Source organism: Triticum aestivum, chromosome 6D (genome assembly GCF_018294505.1).
Source record: "Triticum aestivum cultivar Chinese Spring chromosome 6D, IWGSC CS RefSeq v2.1, whole genome shotgun sequence".
Taxonomy (NCBI): Eukaryota; Viridiplantae; Streptophyta; class Magnoliopsida; order Poales; family Poaceae; genus Triticum; species Triticum aestivum.
Window position 1 is genome coordinate 144,284,190 of NC_057811.1, and position 21,662 is coordinate 144,305,851.

Consider the following 21,662-nt stretch of genomic DNA (forward strand, 5'->3'; position numbering starts at 1 on the left):
CTAGGGTTCCCAACCCTAGGCGCATGGGGGGAAGCCCATGGGGGGCGCCCCAGCCCACTAAGGGCTGGTTCCCTTCCACTTTCAGCCCACGGGGCCCTCCGGGATAGGTGGCCCCACCCGGTGGACCCCCGGCACCCTTCAGGTGGTCCCGGTACAATATCGGTAACCCCCGAAACTTTCCCGGTGGCCGAAACTTGACTTCCTATATATAATTCTTCACCTCCGGACCATTCCGGAACCTCTCGTGACGTCCGGGATCTCATCCGGGACTCCGAACAACTTTCGGGTTTCCGCATACATATATCTCTACAACCCTAGCGTCACCGAACCTTAAGTGTGTAGACCCTACGGGTTCGGGAGACATGCAGACATGACCGAGACGCCTCTCCGGTCAATAACCAACAGCGGGATCTGGATACCCATGTTGGCTCCCACATGTTCCACGATGATCTCATCGGATGAACCACGGTGTCGAGGATTCAATCAATCCCGTATACAATTCCCTTTGTCAATCGGTATGTTACTTGCCCGAGATTCGATCGTCGGTATCCCAATACCTTGTTCAATCTCATTACCGGCAAGTCTCTTTACTCGTACCGCAATGCATGATCCCGTGACTAACGCCTTAGTCACATTGAGCTCATTATGATGATGCATTACCGAGTGGGCACAGAGATACCTCTCCGTCACACGGAGTGACAAATCCCAGTCTCGATCCGTGCCAACCCAACAGACACTTTCGGAGATACCCGTAGTGCACCTTTATAGTCACCCAGTTATGTTGTGACGTTTGGCACACCCAAAGCACTCTTACGGTATCCGGGAGTTGCACGATCTCATGGTCCAAGGAAAAGATACTTGACATTGGAAAAGCTCTAGCAAACGAAACTACACGATCTTTTATGCTATGCTTAGGATTGGGTCTTGTCCATCACATCATTCTCCTAATGATGTGATCCCGTTATCAATGACATCCAATGTCCATAGTCAGGAAACCATGACTATCTGTTGATCAACGAGCTAGTCAACTAGAGGCTTACTAGGGACACGTTGTGGTCTATGTATTCACACATGTATTACGATTTCCGGACAATACAATTATAGCATGAACAATAGACAATTATCATGAACAAAGAAATATAATAATAACCATTTATTATTGCCTCTAGGGCATATTTCCAATAGTCTCCCACTTGCACTAGAGTCAATAATCTAGTTACATTGTGATGAATCGAACACCCATTGCGTCCTGGTGTTGATCATGTTTTGCCCTAGGGAGAGGTTTAGTCAACGGATCTGCTACATTCAGGTCCGTATGTACTTTACAAATATCTATGTCTCCATTTTGAACACTTTCACGAATGGAGTTGAAGCGACGCTTGATATGCCTGGTCTTCCTGTGAAACCTGGGCTCCTTCGCAAGGGCAATAGCTCCAGTGTTGTCACAGAAGAGAGTCATCGGGCCCGACGCATTGGGAATCACCCCTAGGTCGGTAATGAACTCCTTCATCCAGACTGCTTCCTGTGCTGCCTCCGAGGCTGCCATGTACTCCGCTTCACATGTAGATCCCGCCACGACGCTTTGCTTGCAACTGCACCAGCTTACTGCTCCTCCATTCAAAATATACATGTATCCGGTTTGTGACTTCGAGTCATCCAGATCTGTGTCGAAGCTAGCGTCGACGTAACCCTTTACGACGAGTTCTTTGTCACCTCCATAAACGAGAAACATATCCTTAGTCTTTTTCAGGTACTTCAGGATATTCTTGACCGCTGTCCAGTGTTCCATGCCGGGATTATTTTGGTATCTTCCTACCAAACTTACGGCAAGGTTTACATCAGGTCTGGTACACAGCATGGCATACATAATAGACCCTATGGCCGAGGCATAGGGGATGACACTCATCTTTTCTATATCTTCTGCCGTGGTCGGGCATTGAGCCGTGCTCAATTGCACACCTTGCAATACAGGCAAGAACCCCTTCTTGGACTAATCCATATTGAACTTCTTCAATATCTTGTCAAGGTATGTACTTTGTGAAAGACCAATGAGGCGTCTTGATCTATCTCTATAGATCTTGATGCCTAATATATAAGCAGCTTCTCCAAGGTCCTTCATTGAAAAACACTTATTCAAATAGGCCTTTATACTTTCCAAGAATTCTATATCATTTCCCATCAATAGTATGTTATCCACATATAATATGAGAAATGCTACAGAGCTCCCACTCACTTTCTTGTAAACACAGGCTTCTCCATAAGTCTGTGTAAACCCAAACGCTTTGATCATCTCATCAAAGCGAATGTTCCAACTCCGAGATGCTTGCACCAGCCCATAGATTGAGCGCTGGAGCTTGCATACTTTGTTAGCATTCTTAGGATCGACAAAACCTTCCGGCTGCATCATATACAACTCTTCCTTAAGGAAGCCGTTAAGGAATGCCGTTTTGACGTCCATCTGCCATATCTCATAATCATAGTATGCGGCAATTGCTAACATGATTCGGACGGACTTCAGCTTCGCTACGGGTGAGAAAGTCTCATCGTCGTCAACCCCTTGAACTTGTCGATAACCCTTAGCGACAAGTCGAGCTTTGTAGATGGTCACATTACCATCTGCGTCCGTCTTCTTCTTAAAGATCCATTTGTTTTCTATGGCTCGCCGCTCATCGGGCAAGTCAGTCAAAGTCCATACTTTGTTTTCATACATGGATCCTATCTCGGATTTCATGGCTTCTAGCCATTTGTCAGAATCCGGGCCCGCCATCGCTTCTTCATAGTTCGAAGGTTCACCGTTGTCTAACAACATGATTTCCAGGACAGGGTTACCGTACCACTCTGGCGCGGAACGCGTCCTTGTGGACCTACGAAGTTCGGTAACTTGATCCGAAGCTTCATGATCGTCATCATTAACTTCCTCCCCAGTCGGTGTAGGCACCACAGGAACATTTTCCCGCGCTGCGCTACTTTCCGGTTCGGAAGGGGTGACTATCACCTCATCAAGTTCCACTTTCCTCCCACTCAATTCTTTCGAGAGAAACTCCTTCTCCAGAAAGGACCCGTTCGTGGCAACGAAGATCTTGCCTTCGGATCTGAGGTAGAAGGTATACCCAATAGTTTCCTTAGGGTATCCTATGAAGACGCATTTTTCCAATTTGGGTTCGAGCTTTCCAGGTTGAAGTTTCTTGACATAAGCATCGCATCCCCAAACTTTTAGAAACGACAGCTTAGGTTTCTTCCCAAACCATAATTCATACGGTGTCGTCTCAACGGATTTCGACGGAGCCCTATTAAAGTGAATGCGGCAGTCTCTAAAGCATAGCCCCAAAATGAGAGCGGTAAATCGGTAAGAGACATCATAGATTGCACCATATCCAATAGAGTGCGATTACGACGTTCGGACACACCATTTCTCTGAGGTGTTCCAGGCGGCGTGAGTTGTGAAACTATTCCACATTTCCTTAAGTGTGTACCAAATTCGTGACTTAAATATTCTCCACCACGATCTGATCGTAAGAATTTTATTTTCCTGTCACGTTGATTCTCGACTTCACTCTGAAATTCCTTGAACTTTTCAAAGGTTTCAGACTTGTGTTTCATTAGGTAGACATACCCATATCTACTTAAATCATCAGTGAGAGTGAGAACATAACGATATCCTCCGCGAGCCTCAACACTCATTGGACCGCACACATCGGTATGTATGATTTCCAATAAGTTGGTTGCTCGCTCCATTGTTCCGGAGAACGGAGTCTTGGTCATCTTACCCATGAGGCATGGTTCGCACGTGTCAAATGATTCGTAATCAAGAGACTCCAAAAGTCCATCTGCATGGAGCTTCTTCATGCGCTTGACACTAATGTGACCAAGGCGGCAGTGCCACAAGTATGTGGGACTATCGTTATCAAATTTACATCTTTTGGTATTCACACTATGAACATGTGTAACATCACGTTCGAGATTCATCAAAAATAAACCATTGACCAGCGGGGCATGACCATAAAACATATCTCTCAAATAAATAGAACAACCATTATTCTCGGATTTAAATGAGTAGCCATCTCGAATTAAACGAGATCCAGATACAATGTTCATGCTCAAAGCTGGCACTAAATAACAATTATTGAGGTTTAAAACTAATCCCGTGGGTAGATGCAGAGGTAGCGTGCCGACGGCGATCACATCAACCTTGGAACCATTCCCGACACGCATCGTCACCTCGTCCTTCGCCAGTCTCCGTTTATTCCGTAGTTCCTGCTTTGAGTTACAAATATGAGCAACCGCACCGGTATCAAATACCCAGGAGCTACTATGAGTACTGGTAAGGTACACATCAATTACTTGTATATCACATATACCTTGGGTGTTGCCGGCCTTCTTCTTGTCCGCTAAGTATTTGGGGCAGTTCCGCTTCCAGTGACCACTTCCCTTGCAATAAAAGCACTCAGTTTCAGGCTTGGGTCCATTCTTTGACTTCTTCTCAGTAACTGGCTTACCGGGCGCGGCAACTCCCTTGCCGTCCTTCTTGAAGTTCTTCTTACCCTTGCCCTTCTTGAACTTAGTGGTTTTATTCACCATCAACACTTGATGTTCTTTTCTGATCTCCCCTTCCGCTGATTTCAGCATTGAATATACCTCAGGAATGGTTTTTTCCATCCCCTGCATATTGTAGTTCATCACAAAGCTCTTGTAGCTTGGTGGAAGCGACTGGAGGATTCTGTCAATGACCGCGTCATCCGGGAGATTAACTCCCAGCTGGGATAAGCGGTTGTGTAACCCAGACATTCTGAGTATGTGTCACTAACAGAACTATTCTCCTCCATTTTACAGCTGAAGAACTTGTCGGAGACTTCATATCTCTCGACCCGGGCATAAGCTTGAAAAACCAGTTTCAGCTCCTCGAACATCTCATATGCTCCATGTTTCTCAAAACGCTTTTGGAGACCCGGTTCTAAGCTTTAAAGCATGCCGCACTGAACGAGGGAGTAATCGTCAGCACGCTGCTGCCAAGCGTTCATAACGTCTTGGTTCTCTGGGATTGGTGCTTCACCTAGCGGTGCTTCTAAGACATAATCTTTCTTGGCTACTATGAGGATGATCCTCAGGTTCCGGACCCAGTCCGTATAGTTGCTGCCATCATCTTTCAGCTTGGTTTTCTCTAGGAACGCGTTGAAATTGAGGACAACGTTGGCCATTTGATCTACAATACATAGTGTAAAGATTTTAGACTAAGTTCATGGTAATTAAGTTCATATAATCAAATTATTTAATGAACTCCCACTCAGATAGACATCCCTCTCGTCATCTAAGTGAAACATGATCCGAGTTTTACTAGGCCGTGTCCGATCATCACGTGAGACGGACTAGTCAAGATCGGTGAACATCTCCATGTTGATCGTATCTTCTATACGACTCATGCTCGACCTTTCGGTCCTCCGTGTTCCGAGGCCATGTCTGTACATGCTAGGCTCGTCAAGTCAACCTAAGTGTATTGCGTGTGTTCCGAGGCCATGTCTGTACATGCTAGGCTCGTCAACACCCGTTGTATGCGAACGTTAGAATCTATCACACCCGATCATCACGTGGTGCTTCGAAACAACGAACCTTCGCAACGGTGCACAGTTAGGGTGAACACTTTCTTGAAATTATTATAAGGCATCATCTTACTTACTACCGTCGTTCTAAGCAAATAAGATGCAAAAACATGATAAACATCACATGCAATCAAATAGTGACATGATATGGCCAATATCATCATGCTCCTTTGATCTCCATCTTCGGGGCACCATGATCATCTTCGTCACCGGCATGACACCATGATCTCCATCATCATGATCTCCATCATTGTGTCTTCATGAAGTCGTCACGCCAACGATTACTTCTACTTCTATGGCTAACGCGTTTAGCAACAAAGTAAAGTAAATTACATGGCGTTATTCAATGACACGCAGGTCATGCAAAATAATAAAGACAACTCCTATGGCTCCTGCCGGTTGTCATACTCATCGACATGCAAGTCGTGATTCCTATTACAAGAATATGATCAATCTCATACATCACATATATCATTCATCACATCTTCTGGCCATATCACATCACATAACACTTGCTGCAAAAACAAGTTAGACGTCCTCTAATTGTTGTTGCAAGTTTTTACGTGGTTTGTAGGTTTCTAGCAAGAACGTTTTCTTACCTACGTATGACCACAACGTGATTTGCCAATTTCTATTTACCCTTCATAAGGACCCTTTTCATCGAATCCGTTCCGACTAAAGTAGCAGAGACAGACACCCACTAGCCACCTTATGCAACTAGTGCATGTCAGTCGGTGAAACCTGTCTCACGTAAGCGTACGTGTAAGGTCGGTCCGGGCCGCTTCATCCTACAATGTCGCCGAAACAAGAAACGACTAGTAGCGGCAAGAAGAATTGGCAAACTCAACGCCCACAACTGCTTTGTGTTCTACTCGTGCATAGTAACTACGCATAGGCCTGGCTCATGATGCCACTGTTGGGAATCGTAGCATAATTTAAAATTTTCCTACGCTCACCAAGATGCATCTATGGAGTCTACTAGCAACGAGGGGAAAGGAGTGCATCTACATACCCTTGTAGATCGCGAGCGGAAGCGTTCCAATGAACGTGGATGACGGAGTCGTACTCGCCGTGATCCAAATCACCGATGACCGAGTGCCGAACGGACGGCACCTCCGCGTTCAACACACGTACGGTGCAGCGACGTCTCCTCCTTCTTGATCCAGCAAGGGGGAAGGAGAGGTTGATGGAGATCCAGCAGCACGACGGCGTGGTGGTGGATGTAGCGGTTCTCCGGCAGGGCTTCGCCGAGCTTCTGCGAGAGAGAGAGAGAGAGGTGTTGCAGGGGAGGAGGGAGGCGCCCAAGGCTGTAGGTTGCTACCCTCCCTCCCCCCTTTATATAGGCCCCCTTGGGAGGGGGGGCCGGCCAAAACCCATCTAGGGTTGGGGGGGCGGCGGCCAAAGGGGGGAAGGGGTTGCCTTGCCCCCCAAGGCAAGGGGGAAGTCCCCCCACCCTAGGGTTCCCAACCCTAGGCGCATGGGGGGAGGCCCACGGGGGGCGCCCCAGCCCACTAAGGGCTGGTTCCCTTCCACTTTCAGCCCACGGGGCCCTCCGGGATAGGTGGCCCCACCCGGTGGACCCCCGGCACCCTTCCCGTGGTCCCGGTACAATACCGGTAACCCCCGAAACTTTCCCGGTGGCCGAAACTTGACTTCCTATATATAATTCTTCACCTCCGGACCATTCCGGAACCTCTCGTGACGTCCGGGATCTCATCCGAGACTCCGAACAACTTTCGGGTTTCCGCATACATATATCTCTACAACCCTAGCGTCACCGAACCTTAAGTGTGTAGACCCTACGGGTTCGGGAGACATGCAGACATGACCGAGACGCCTCTCCGGTCAATAACCAACAGCGGGATCTGGATACCCATGTTGGCTCCCACATGTTCCACGATGATCTCATCGGATGAACCACGGTGTCGAGGATTCAATCAATCCCGTATACAATTCCCTTTGTCAATCGGTATGTTACTTGCCCGAGATTCGATCGTCGGTATCCCAATACCTTGTTCAATCTCGTTACCGGCAAGTCTCTTTACTCGTCCCGCAATGCATGATCCCGTGACTAACGCCTTAGTCACATTGAGCTCATTATGATGATGCATTACCGAGTGGGCCCAGAGATACCTCTCCGTCACACGGAGTGACAATCCCAGTCTCGATCCGTGCCAACCCAACAGACACTTTCGGAGATACCCGTAGTGCACCTTTATAGTCACCAGTTACGTTGTGACGTTTGGCACACCCAAAGCACTCTTACGGTATCCGGGAGTTGCACGATCTCATGGTCTAAGGAAAAGATACTTGACATTGGAAAAGCTCTAGCAAACGAAACTACATGATCTTTTATGCTATGCTTAGGATTGGGTCTTGTCCATCACATCATTCTCCTAATGATGTGATCCCGTTATCAATGACATCCAATGTCCATAGTCAGGAAACTATGACTATCTGTTGATCAACGAGCTAGTCAACTAGAGGCTTACTAGGGACACTTTGTGGTCTATGTATTCACACATGTATTACGATTTCCGGACAATACAATTATAGCATGAACAATAGACAATTATCATGAACAAAGAAATATAATAATAACCATTTATTATTGCCTCTAGGGCATATTTCCAACAGTATGTTGTCATTACGGTACGACTGATAAAGATCTTCGTAGAATATGTGGGAACCAATATAAGCATCCAGGTTTCGTTGTTGGTTATTGGCCGGAGAAGTGTCTCGGTCATGTCTACATAGTTCTCGAACACGTAGGATCCGCACGCTTAACGATCGATGACGATTTTGTATTATATGAGTTATGTCATTTGGTGAATGAATGTTGTTCGGAGTCCCGGATGAGATCACGGACATGACGAGGAGTCTTGAAATGGTCGAGAGGTAAAGATTCATATATTGGACGGTGATATTCGGACACCGGAAGTGTTCCGAGGGTACCGGGTGCATATCGGGTCACCAGAAGGGGTTCCGGGCATCCCCCCGACAACTACAGGGGCCTTAATGTTGGAAATATGCCCTAGAGGCAATAATAAATAGGTTATTATTATATTTCCTTGTTCATGATAATCGTTTATTATCCATGTAGAATTGTATTGATAGGAAACTCAGATACATGTGTGGATACATAGACAACACCATGTCCCTAGTAAGCCTCTAGGAGACTAGCTCGTTGATCAATAGATGGTTACGGTTTCCTGACCATGGACATTGGATGTCGTTGATAACGGGATCACATCATTAGGAGAATGATGTGATGGACAAGACCCAATCCTAAGCCTAGCACCAGATCGTGTAGTTCGTTTGCTTAGAGCTTTTCTAATGTCAAGTATCATTTCCTTAGACCATGAGATTGTGCAACTCCCGGATACCGTAGGAATGCTTTGGGTGTACCAAACGTCACAACGTAACTGGGTGGCTATAAAGGTGCATTACAGGTATCTCCGAAAGTGTCTGTTGGGTTGGCACAAATCGAGACTGGGATTTGTCACTCCGTGTAAACGGAGAGGTATCTCTGGGCCCACTCGGTAGGACATCATCATTATGTGCACAATGTGACCAAGGAGTTGATCACGGGATGATGTGAGTTACAGAACGAGTAAAGAGACTTGCCGGTAACGAGATTGAACAAGGTATCGGGATACCGACGATTGAATCTCGGGCAAGTACCATACCGATAGACAAAGGGAATTGTATACGGGATTGATTGAATCCTCGACATCGTGGTTCATCCGATGAGATCATCGAGGAGCATGTGGGAGCCAACATGGGTATCCAGATCCCGATGTTGGTTATTGACCGGAGAGTCGTCTCGGTCATGTCTACCTGTCTCCCGAACCCGTAGGGTCTACACACTTAAGGTTCGGTGACGCTAGGGTTATAGAGATATTAGTATGCGGTAACCCGAAAGTTGTTTGGAGTCTCGGATGAGATCCCGGACGTCACGAGGAGTTCCGGAATGGTCCGGAGGTAAAGATTTATATATGGGAAGTCTTATTTTGGTCGCCGGAAAAGTTTCGCACTTTATCGGTATTGTACCGGGAGTGCCGAAAGGGGTCCGGGGGTCCACCAAGGGGGTCCACCAGCCCCGGGGGGCCACATGGGCTGTAGGGGGTGCGCCTTGGCCTATATGGGCCAAGGGCACCAGCCCCAAGAGGCCCATGCGCCAAGAGATAAGGAAAAGGGAGAGTCCTAAAGGGGGAAGACACCTCCGAGGTGCCTTGGGGGGGAAGGACTCCTCCCTGGCCGCACCCTTCCTTGGAGGAAGGGCCAAGGCTGCGCCCCCCCTCTCCCTTGGCTCTTTATATAGTGGGGGGGAGGGAGGGCAGCAAAACACAAGCCCTGGCGCCTCCCTCTCCCTCCCGTGACGCACCTCCCTCCTCCTGCAGCGCTTGGCGAAGCCCTGTTGGGATCCCGCTACTTCCACCACCACGCCGTCGTGCTGCTGGATCTCCATCAACCTCTCCTCCCCCCTTGCTGGATCAAGAAGGAGGAGACGTCGCTGCTCCGTACGTGTGTTGAACGCGGAGGTGCCGTCCGTTCGGCGCTAGGATCATCGGTGATTTGGATCACGACGAGTACGACTCCATCAACCCCGTTCTCTTGAACGCTTCCGCTCGCGATCTACAAGGGTATGTAGATGCACTCCCCTTCCCCTCGTTGCTAGATTACTCCATAGATTGATCTTGGTGATGCGTAGAAAATTTTGAATTTCTGCTACGTTCCCCAACAGTGGCATCATGAGCTAGGTCTATGCGTAGTTTCTATGCACGAGTAGAACACAAAGTAGTTGTGGGCGTAGATGTTGCCAATTCTTCTTGCCGCTACTAGTCTTATCTTGTTTCGGCGACATTGTGGGATGAAGCGGCCCGGACCGACCTTACACGTACGCTTACGTGAGACAGGTTCCACCGACTGACATGCACTAGTTGCATAAGGTGGCTAGCGGGTGTCTGTCTCTCCCACTTTAGTCGGAACGGATTCGATGAAAAGGGTCCTTATGAAGGGTAAATAGAAATTGGCATATCACGTTGTGGTCTTACGTAGGTAAGAAACGTTCTTGCTAGAAACCTATACAAACCACGTAAAAACTTGCAACAACAATTAGAGGACGTCTAACTTGTTTTTGCAGCAAGTGCTATGTGATGTGATATGGCCAGAAGATATGATGAATGATATATGTGATGTATGAGATTGATCATATTCTTGTAATAGGGATCACGACTTGCATGTCGATGAGTATGACAACCGGCAGGAGCCATAGGAGTTGTCTTTATTTTTTGTATGACCTGCGTGTCATTGAATAACGCCATGTAAATTACTTTACTTTATTGCTAAGCGCGTTAGCCATAGAAGTAGAAGTAATCGTTGGCGTGACGACTTCATGAAGACACAATGATGGAGATCATGGTGTCATGCCGGTGACAAAGATGATCATGGTGCCCCGAAGATGGAGATCAAAGGAGCAAAATGATATTGGCCATATCATGTCACTATTTGATTGCATGTGATGTTTATCATGTTTTGCATCTTATTTGCTTAGAACGACGGTAGTAAGTAAGATGATCCCTCACTAAAATTTCAAGAGACGTGTTCCCCCTAACTGTGCACCGTTGCGAAGGTTCGTTGTTTCGAAGCACCACGTGATGATCGGGTGTGATAGATTCTAATGTTCGAATACAACGGGTGTTGACGAGCCTAGCATGTACAGACATGGCCTCGGAACACATGCGAAACACTTAGGTTGACTTGACGAGCCTAGCATGTACAGACATGGCCTCGGAACACAAGAGACCGAAAGGTCGAACATGAGTCGTATAGTAGATACGATCAACATGGAGATGTTCACCGATGATGACTAGTCCGTCTCACGTGATGATCGGACACGGCCTAGTTTGACTCGGATCATGTATCACTTAGATGACTAGAGGGATGTCTATCTGAGTGGGAGTTAAATAATCAGATGAACTTCATTATCATGAACATAGTCAAAAGGTCTTTGCAAATTATGTCATACGCTTTAGTTCTACTGTTTAAGATATGTTCCTAGAGAAAATTTAGTTGAAAGTTGGTAGTAGCAATTATGCGGACTGGGTCCGTAAACTGAGGACTATCCTCATTGCTGCATAGAAGGCTTATGTCCTTAATGCACCGCTCGGTATGGTGAACCTCAGCGTCGTCTGTAGATGTTGCGGAACATCTGACATACACGTTTTGATAACTACGTGATAGTTCAGTGCGTAATGCTAACGATTTAGAATTATGGCACCAAAGACGGTTTTGAAACGTCACAGAACATATGAGATGTTCCGAAGACTGAAATTGAGATTTCAGACTAGTGCCCACGTCAAGAGGTATGAGACCTCTGACAAGTTTCTTAAGCCTGCAAACTAAGGGAGAAAAGCTCAATCGTTGAGCATATGCTCAGATTGTCTGAGTACCACAATCGCTTGAATCGAGTGGGAGTTAATCTTCCAGATGAGATAGTGGTGGTTCTCCATAGTCACTGCCACCAAGCTATTAGAGCTTCGCGATGAACTATAACATATCAGGGATAGACATGATGATCCTTGAGCTATTCGCGATGTTTGACACCGCGAAAGTGGAAATCAAGAAGGAACATCAATTGTTGATGGTTATTAAAACCACTAGTTTAAGAAGGGCAAGGGCAAGAAGGGATACTTCATGAAACGGCAAATCAGTTGCTGCTCTAGTGAAGAAACCCAAGGTTGAACCCAAACCCGAGACTAAGTGCTTCTGTAATGAGGGGAACGGTCACTAAAGCAGAGCTACCCTAGATACTTGGTAGATGAGAAGGCAGGCAAGGTCGACAGAAGTATACTGGATATACGTTATATGAATGTGTACTTTACTAGTACTCCTAGCAGCACCAGGGTATTAGATACCGGTTCGGTTGCTAAGTGTTAGTAACTCGAAATAAAAGCTGCGGAATAAACGGAGACTAGCTAAAGGTGAGATGGCGATATGTGTTGGAAGTGTTTCCAAGGTTGATGTGATCAAGCATCGCATGCTCCCTCTACCATCGAGATTTGGTGTTTGCGTTGAGCATGATTATGTTTATCGCAATACGGTTATTCATTTAAGGAGAATAATGGTTACTCTGTTTATTTGAATAATACCTTCAATGGTCTTGCACCTAAAATGAATCTCGATCGTAGTGATACACATGTTCATGCCAAAAGTAATGATAGTACCACATACTCGTGGCACTGCTATTTGAGTCATATTGGGATAAAACGCATGAAGAATCTCCATGTAGATGGATCTTTGGACTCACTCATTTTTGAAAAGATTGAGACATGCGAACCATGTCTATTGGTATATATGCATGAAGAAACTCCATGCAGATGGATCGTTTGGACTCACTTGATTTCGAATCACTTGAGACACACAAATCATACCACATGGGCAAGATGACTGAAAGTCCTCGTTTTCAGTAAGATGGAACAAGAGAGCAACTTATTGGAAGTAATACATTTTGATGTATGTAGTCCAATGAGTGCTGAGGCATGCATTGGATATCGTTATGTTCTTACTTCACAGATGATTTGAGTAGATGCTGAGTGTATTTACTTGATGAAACACAAGTCTGAATTATTGAAAGGTTCAAGTAATTTCAGAGTAAAGTTAAAGATCGTCGTGACAAGAGGATAAAATGTCTGTGATATGATCATAGAGATGAGTATCTGAGTTACGAGTTTGGCACACAATTAAGACATTGTGGAAAGTGTTTCACAATTAATACCGCCTGGAACACCATAGTGTGATGGTGTGTCCGGACATCATAGCTGCACCCTATTGGATATGGTGCATACCATGATGTCTCTTATCAAATTACCACTATCGTTTATGGGTTAGGCATTAGAGACAACCGCATTCACTTTAAAAGGGGCACCACGCAATTCCGTTGAGACGACACCGTTTAGAGAAACCTAAGTTGTCGTTTCTTAAAAGTTTGGGGCTGCGATGCTTATGTGAAAAAGTTTCAGGCTGATAAGCTCGAACCCAAAGCGGATAAATGCGTCTTCATAGAATACCCAAAAACAGTTGGGTATACCTCCTACTTCAGATCTGGAAGCAAAAGTAATTGCTTCTAGAGACAGGTCCTTTCTCGAGGAAAAGTTTCTCTCGAAAGAATTGAGTGGGAGGATGGTGGAGACTTGATAAGGTTATTGAACCGTCACTTCAACTAGTGTGTAGCAGGGCACAGGAAGTTGTTCCTGTGGCACCTACACCAATTGAAATGGAAGCTTATGATAGTGATCATGAAACTTCGGATCAAGTCACTACCAAACCTCGTAGGACGACGAGGATGCGTAATACTTCAGAATAGTACGTGATCCTGTCTTGGAAGTCATGTTGTTGGACAACGATGAACCTACGAGCTATGGAGAAGCGATGGTGGGCCCATATTCCGACAAATGGTTAGAAGCCATGAAATCCGAGATAAATGGAACTTTGAGAAGAAGACGGACGTGGACGGTAATGTTACCGTCTATGAAGCTCGACTTGTGGCAAAGAGTATTTCCACAAGTTCAAGGAGTTGACTACGATGAGATTTTCCCATCCGTAGCGATGCTTAAGTCCGTCGGAATCATGTTAGCATTAGCTGCATTTATGAAATCTGGCAGATGGATGTCAAAACAAGTTTCCTTACCAGTTTTCGTAAGGAAAGGTTGTATGTGATACAATCAGAAAGGTTTTGTCGATCCTAAGGATGCTAAAAGGTATGCTAGCTCCAGCGATCCTTCTAAGGACTGGAGTAAGCATCTCGGAGTTGGAACGTACGCTTTGATGAGATGATCAAAGATTTTGGGTTTATATAAAGTTTATGAGAAACTTGTATTTACAATAAAGTGAGTGGGAGCGCTACAACATTTCTGATAAGTATATGTGAATGACATATTGTTGATCCGAAATGATGTAAAATTTCTGGAAAACATAAAGGGTTGTTTGAAAGGAGTTTTTCAAAGGAAGACCTGGATAAAAGCTGCTTGCATATTGGGCATCAAGATCTATAGAGATAGATCAAGACGCATGATGATACTTTCAAAGAACGCACACCTTGACATGATTTTGAAAGAGTTCAAAATAGAGTATCTAGTGGACTAAGGAATTTTCTCGATTATGGAGGTGAAATGGAGTTCGTCATAAAGGGTTACGTTGATGCGAACTTTGACACTAATCCGGATGACTCTGAGTAGTAAACCGGATTCGTATAGTAGAGCAATTATTTGAAATGGCTCCAAATAGTGTGTGGTAGCATCCACAAGATGACATAGATATTCGTAAAGCACACAAGGATCTGAAAGGTTCAGACCCGTTGACTAATAACCTCTCTCACAAGCATAACATGATCAAACCAGAATTCATTGAGTGTTAATCACATAGTGATGTGAACTAGATTGTTGACTCTAGTAAACTCTTTAGATGTTGGTCACATGGTGATGTGACCAGTCAGTGTTAATCACATGGTGATGTGAACTAGATTATTGACTCTAGTGCAAGTGGGAGACTGTTGGAAATATGCCCTAGAGGCAATAATAAATAGGTTATTATTATATTTCCTTGTTCATGATAATCGTTTATTATCCATGCTAGAATTGTATTGATAGGAAACTCAGATACATGTGTGGATACATAGAGAACACCATGTCCCTAGTAAGCCTCTAGGAGACTAGCTCGTTGATCAATAGATGGTTACGGTTTCCTGACCATGGACATTGGATGTCGTTGATAACGGGATCACATCATTAGGAGAATGATGTGATGGACAAGACCCAATCCTAAGCCTAGCACCAGATCGTGTAGTTCATTTGCTTAGAGCTTTTCTAATGTCAAGTATCATTTCCTTAGACCATGAGATGGTGCAACTCCCGGATACCGCAGGAATGCTTTGGGTGTACCAAACGTCACAACGTAACTGGGTGACTATAAAGGTGCACTACAGGTATCTCCGAAAGTGTCTGTTGGGTTGGCATGAATCGAGACTGGGATTTGTCACTCCGTGTAAACGGAGAGGTATCTCTGGGCCCACTCGGTAGGACATCATCATTATGTGCACAATGTGACCAAGGAGTTGATCACGGGATGATGTGAGTTACAGAACGAGTAAAGAGACTTGCCGGTAACGAGATTGAACAAGGTATCGGGATACCGACGATCGATTCTCGGGCAAGTACCATACCGATAGACAAAGGGAATTGTATACGGGATTGATTGAATCCTCGACATCGTGGTTCATCCGATGAGATCATCGAGGAGCATGTGGGAGCCAACATGGGTATCCAGATCCCGCTGTTGGTTATTGACCGGAGAGTCGTCTCGGTCATGTCTACCTGTCTCCCGAACCCGTAGGGTCTACACACTTAAGGTTCGGTGACGCTAGGGTTATAGAGATATTAGTATGCGGTAACCCGAAAGTTGTTCGGAGTCCCGGATGAGATCCCGGACGTCACGAGGAGTTCCGGAATGGTCCGGAGGTAAAGATTTATATATGGGAAGTCTTATTTTGGTCGCCGGAAAAGTTTCGCACTTTATCGGTATTGTACCGGGAGTGCCGAAAGGGGTCCGGGGGTCCACCAGCCCCAGGGGGCCACATGGGCTGTAGGGGGTGCGCCTTGGCCTATATGGGCCAAGGGCACCAGCCCCAAGAGGCCCATGCGCCAAGAGATAAGGAAAAGGGAGAGTCCTAAAGGGGGAAGACACCTCCGAGGTGCCTTGGGGGGGAAGGACTCCTCCCTGGCCGCACCCTTCCTTGGAGGAAGGGCCAAGGCTGCGCCCCCCCTCTCCCTTGGCCCTATATATAGTGGGGGGGAGGGAGGGCAGCAAAACACAAGCCCTGGCGCCTCCCTCTCCCTCCCGTGACGCACCTCCCTCCTCCCGCAGCGCTTGGCGAAGCCCTGTTGGGATCCCGCTACTTCCACCACCACGCCGTCGTGCTGCTGGATCTCCATCAACCTCTCCTCCCCCCCTTGCTGGATCAAGGAGGAGACGTCGCTGCTCCGTACGTGTGTTGAACGCGGAGGTGCCGTCCGTTCGGCGCTAGGATCATCGGTGATTTGGATCACGACGAGTACGACTCCATCAACCCCGTTCTCTTGAACGCTTCCGCTCGCGATCTACAAGGGTATGTAGATGCACTCCCCTTCCCCTTGTTGCTAGATTACTCCATAGATTGATCTTGGTGATGCGTAGAAAATTTTGAATTTCTGCTACGTTCCCCAACACTTAATGGGCCAAGAGGGGGACAGACCAGCCCCTAAGGGGCTGGTGCGCCCCATGTAGGCCAAAATAAGGGGGAGGGAAAGAGGAGAAGGGAGAAAGGAAGGGGAGGGATTCAGCCTCCCCTTCCTTCCCTCCTCCCTCCTCCTTCCTTCCCCCTCCGGATGAATATGGAAGGAGGGAGGCCGAATTGGGAGGCGCCCAAGTAGGATTCCTCCTACTTGGGGCGCCCCCTTGGCTGCCTCTCCTCCCCTCCAACCTATATATATGAGGGGGGCACCGCTAGAACACACAACATTAATTTATAGCCGTGTGCGACACCTCCCTCCACAGTTTACGCCTCCGGTCATATTGTCGTAGTGCTTAGGTGAAGCCTTGCGCGGATCACTTCACCATCACCGTCAGCACGCCGTCGTGCTGAGAAACTCTCCCCCGACACTATGCTGGAACAAGAGTTCGAGGGACGTCATCGAGCTGAACATGTGCAGAACTTGGAGGTGTCGTACGTTCAGTGCTTGACCGGTCGGAACGAGAAGAAGTTCCACTACATCAACCGCGTTGTCAAAACGCTTCCGCTTTCGGTCTACGATGGTACGTGGACACACTCTCCCCCTCTCGTTGCTATGCATCTCCTAGATAGATCTTGCGTGAGCGTAGGAATTTTTTTGAAATTGCATGCTACGTTTCCCAACAGTGGCATCCGAGCCAGGTCTATGCGTAGATGATATGCACGAGTAGAACACAAAGAGTTGTGGGCGGTGATCATCATACTGCTTACCACCAATGTCTTATTTTGATTCGGCGATATTGTTGGATGAAGCGGCCTGGGCCAACCTTACATGACCACGTTCATGAGACGGTTCCACCGATAGACATGCAACTAGTTTTGCATAAAGGTGGCTGGCGGGTGTCTGTTTCTCCAACTTTAGTTGAATCGAATTTGGCCGCGGACGGTCCTTGTTGAAGGTTAAAACGGGAAACTTGATAAATCACCGTTGTGGTTTTTATGCGTATGTAAGAACGGTTCTTGCTAGAATCCCGTATCAGCCATGTAAAAGTTGCAACAACAAAGTAGAGGGCGTCTAACTTGTTTTTGCAGGGCATGTTGTGATGTGATATGGTCAAGACATGATGTGATATATGTTATTGTATGAGATGATCATGTTTTGTAAAAGTTATCGGCAACTGGCAGGAGCCTTATGGTTGTCGCTTTATTGTATGAAAGGCAAACGCCATGTAATTGCTTTACTTTATCACTATGTGTTAGCGATAGTTGTAGAAGCAATAGTTGGCGAGACGACCACGACGCTACGATGGAGATCAAGGTGTCAAGCCCGATGACGATGGAGATCATGACGGTGCTTTGGAGATGGAGATCAAAGGCAGAAGATGATGATGGCCATATCATGTCACATATTTTGATTGCATGTGATGTTTATCTTTTATGCATCTTATTTTGTTTAGTACGGCGGTAGCATTATAAGATGATCTCTTACTAAAATTTCAAGGTATAAGTGTTCTCCCTGAGTATGCATCGTTGCGATAGTTCGTCATGCTGAGACACCTCGTGATGATCGGGTGTGATAAGCTCTACATTCACATACAACGGGTGCAAGACAGTTTTGCACATGTGGAATACTCGGTTAAACTTGACGAGCCTAGTATGTACAGACATGGCCTCAAAACACTGGAGACTGAAAGGTTGAACGTGAATCATATAGTAGATATGATCAACATAGAGATGTTCACCATTGAAAACTACTCCATCTCACGTGATGCTCGGACATGGTTTAGTTGATATGGATCACGTCATCATTTATATGACTCGAGGGATGTCTATCTAAGTGGGAGTTCTTAAGTAATATGATTAATTGAACTTAACTTATCATGAACTTAGTCATGTTAGTATTTGCGTATCTATGTTGTAGATCAATAGCTCGCGTTGTAGCTCCCCTATGTTTTTGATATCTTCCTAGAGGAAACTAAGTTGAAAGATGATAGTAGCAATGATGTGGACTGGGTCCGTGATCTGAGGGTTATCCTCATTGCTGCACAGAAGAATTATGTCCTTGATGCACCGCTAGGTGACAGACCTATTGCAGGAGCAGATGCAGACGTTATGAACGTTTGACAAGCTCGGTATGATGACTACTTGATAGTTTAGTGCACCATTCTTTACGGCTTAGAACCGAGACTTAAAAAATGTTTTGAACGCCACGGAGCATATAAGATGTTCCAAGAGTTGAAATTGGTATTTCGGACTCATGCCCATGTCGAGAGGTATGAGACCTCTGACAAGTACTTTGCCTACAAGATGGAAGAGAATGGCTCAGCCAGTGAGCATGTACTCAGAATGTCTGGGTAGTACAATCGCTTGAATCAAGTGTGAGTTAATCTTCCAGATAAGATAGTGATTGACAGAGTTCTCTAGTCATTATCACCAAGCTAGTAGAACTTCGTGATAAACTATAATATGCAAGGATGACGAAAACGATTCCCGAGCTCTTCGCGATGCTGAAATCGGCGAAGGTAGAAATCAAGAAAAAGCATCAAGTGTTGATGGTTGACAAGACCACTAGTTTCAAGAAAAAGGGCAAAGGAAAATAAAGGAAACTTCAAGAAGAATGACAAGCAAGTTGCCACTCCCGTGAAGAAGCCCAAAGCTAGACCTAAGCCTGAAGCTGAGTGCTTCTAATGCAAAGGGAATGGTCACTGGAAGCAGAACTACCCCAAATACTTGGCGGATAAGAAGGATGGCAAAGTGAGCAAAGGTATATTTGATATACATGTTATTGATGTGTATTTTACTAGTGTTCATAGTAACCCCAGGTATTTGATACCGATTCAGTTGCTAAGACTAGTAACTCGAAACAGGAGTTACAGAATGAACAGAGACTAGTTAAGGGCGAGGTGACGATGTGTGTTGGAAGTGATTCCAAGGTTGATAAGATCACCATCGCACACTCCCTCTACCTTCGGGATTAGTGTTGGACCTAAATAAATGTTATTTGGTGTTTGCATTGAGCATGAATATGATTGGATCCTGTTTATTGCAATACGGTTATTCATTTAAGTCAGCGAATAATTGTTGTTCTGTTTACATGAACAAAACCTTCTATGGTCATACACCCAATGTAAATTGTTTATTGAATCTTGATCGTAGTGATACACATATTCATAATATTGATGCCAAAAGATGCAAAGTTGATAATGATAATGCAACATATTTGTGGCACTGCCATTTGGGTCATATTGGTGTAAAGCGCATGAAGAAACTCCATGCAGATGGGCTTTTGGAATCACTTGATTATGAATCATTTGATACTTGCGAACCATGCCTCATGGGCAAGATGACTAAAACTCCGTTCTCCGAAACAATGGAGCGAGCCGATGACTTATTGGAAATAATACATACCGATGTATGTGGTTCAACGACTGTTGAGGCTCGCGGCGGTTATTGTTATTTTCTGACCTTCACAGATGATTTAAGCAGATATTGGTATATCTACTTGATGAAACACAGGTCTGAAACATTTGAAAAGTTCAAAGATTTTCAGAGTGAAGTGGAGAATCATCATAACAAGATAATAAAGTTTCTATGATCTGATCGCGGAGGCAAATATTTGAGTTACGAGTTTGGCCTTCATTTAAAACAATGTGGAATAGTTTCACAACTCACGCCGCCTGGAACACCACAACGTAATGGTGTGTCCGAATATCGTAATCGTACTTTATTAGATATGGTGCGATCTATGATGTCTCTTACCGATTTACCACTATCGTTTTGGGGTTATGCATTAGAGACAGCTACATTCACGTTAAATAGGGCACTGTCTAAATCCATTGAGACGACACCGTATGAACTATGGTTTGGCAAGAAACCAAAGCTATCGTTTCTTAAAGTTTGGGGTTGCGATGCTTATGTGTAAAAGTTTCAAAATGATAAGCTCGAACCCAAATCGGAGAACCGCGTCTTCATAGGATACCCAAAAGAAACTATTGGGTACACCTTCTATCACAGGTCCGAAGGCAAGATTTTTGTTGCTAAGAATGGATCTTTTCTAGAGAAGGAGTTTCTCTTGAAAGAAGTGAGTGGGAGGAAGGTAGAACTTGATGAGGTAATTGTACCTTCTCTCGAATTGGAAAGTATCTCATCACAGAAATCAGTTCCAGTGATGCCTACACCAACTAGAGAGGAAGCTAATGATAATGATCATGAACCTTCAGATCAAGTTACTACCGAACCTCGTAGGTCAACCAGAGAACATTCCACACCAGAGTGGTACAGTAATCCTGTTCTGGAAGTCATGTTACTAGACCATGACGAACCTACGAACTATGAGGAAGCGATGATGAGCCCAGATCCCGATAAATGGCTTGAGGCCATGAAATCCGAGATAGGATCCATGTATGAGAACAAAGTGTGGACTTTGGTTGACTTGACTGATGATCAGCGAGCCATAGATAATAAATGGATCTTCAAGAAGCTGACGCTGGTGGTAATGTTACTGTCTACAAAGATCGACTTGTCGCAAAAGGTTTTCGACAAGTTCAAGGTGTTGACTACGATGAGATTTTCTCACTCGTAACAATGCTTAAGTCTGTCCGAATCATGTTAGGAATTGTCGTATTTTATGAAATCTGGCAAATGGACGTCAAAACTGCATTCCTTAATGAATTTCTTAAAGAAGAGTTGTATATGATGCAACCAGAAGGTTTTATCGATCCTAAAGGTGTTAACAAAGTGTGCAAGCTCCAGCAATCCATCTATGAACCGGTGCAAGCATCTCGGAGTTGGAATATACACTT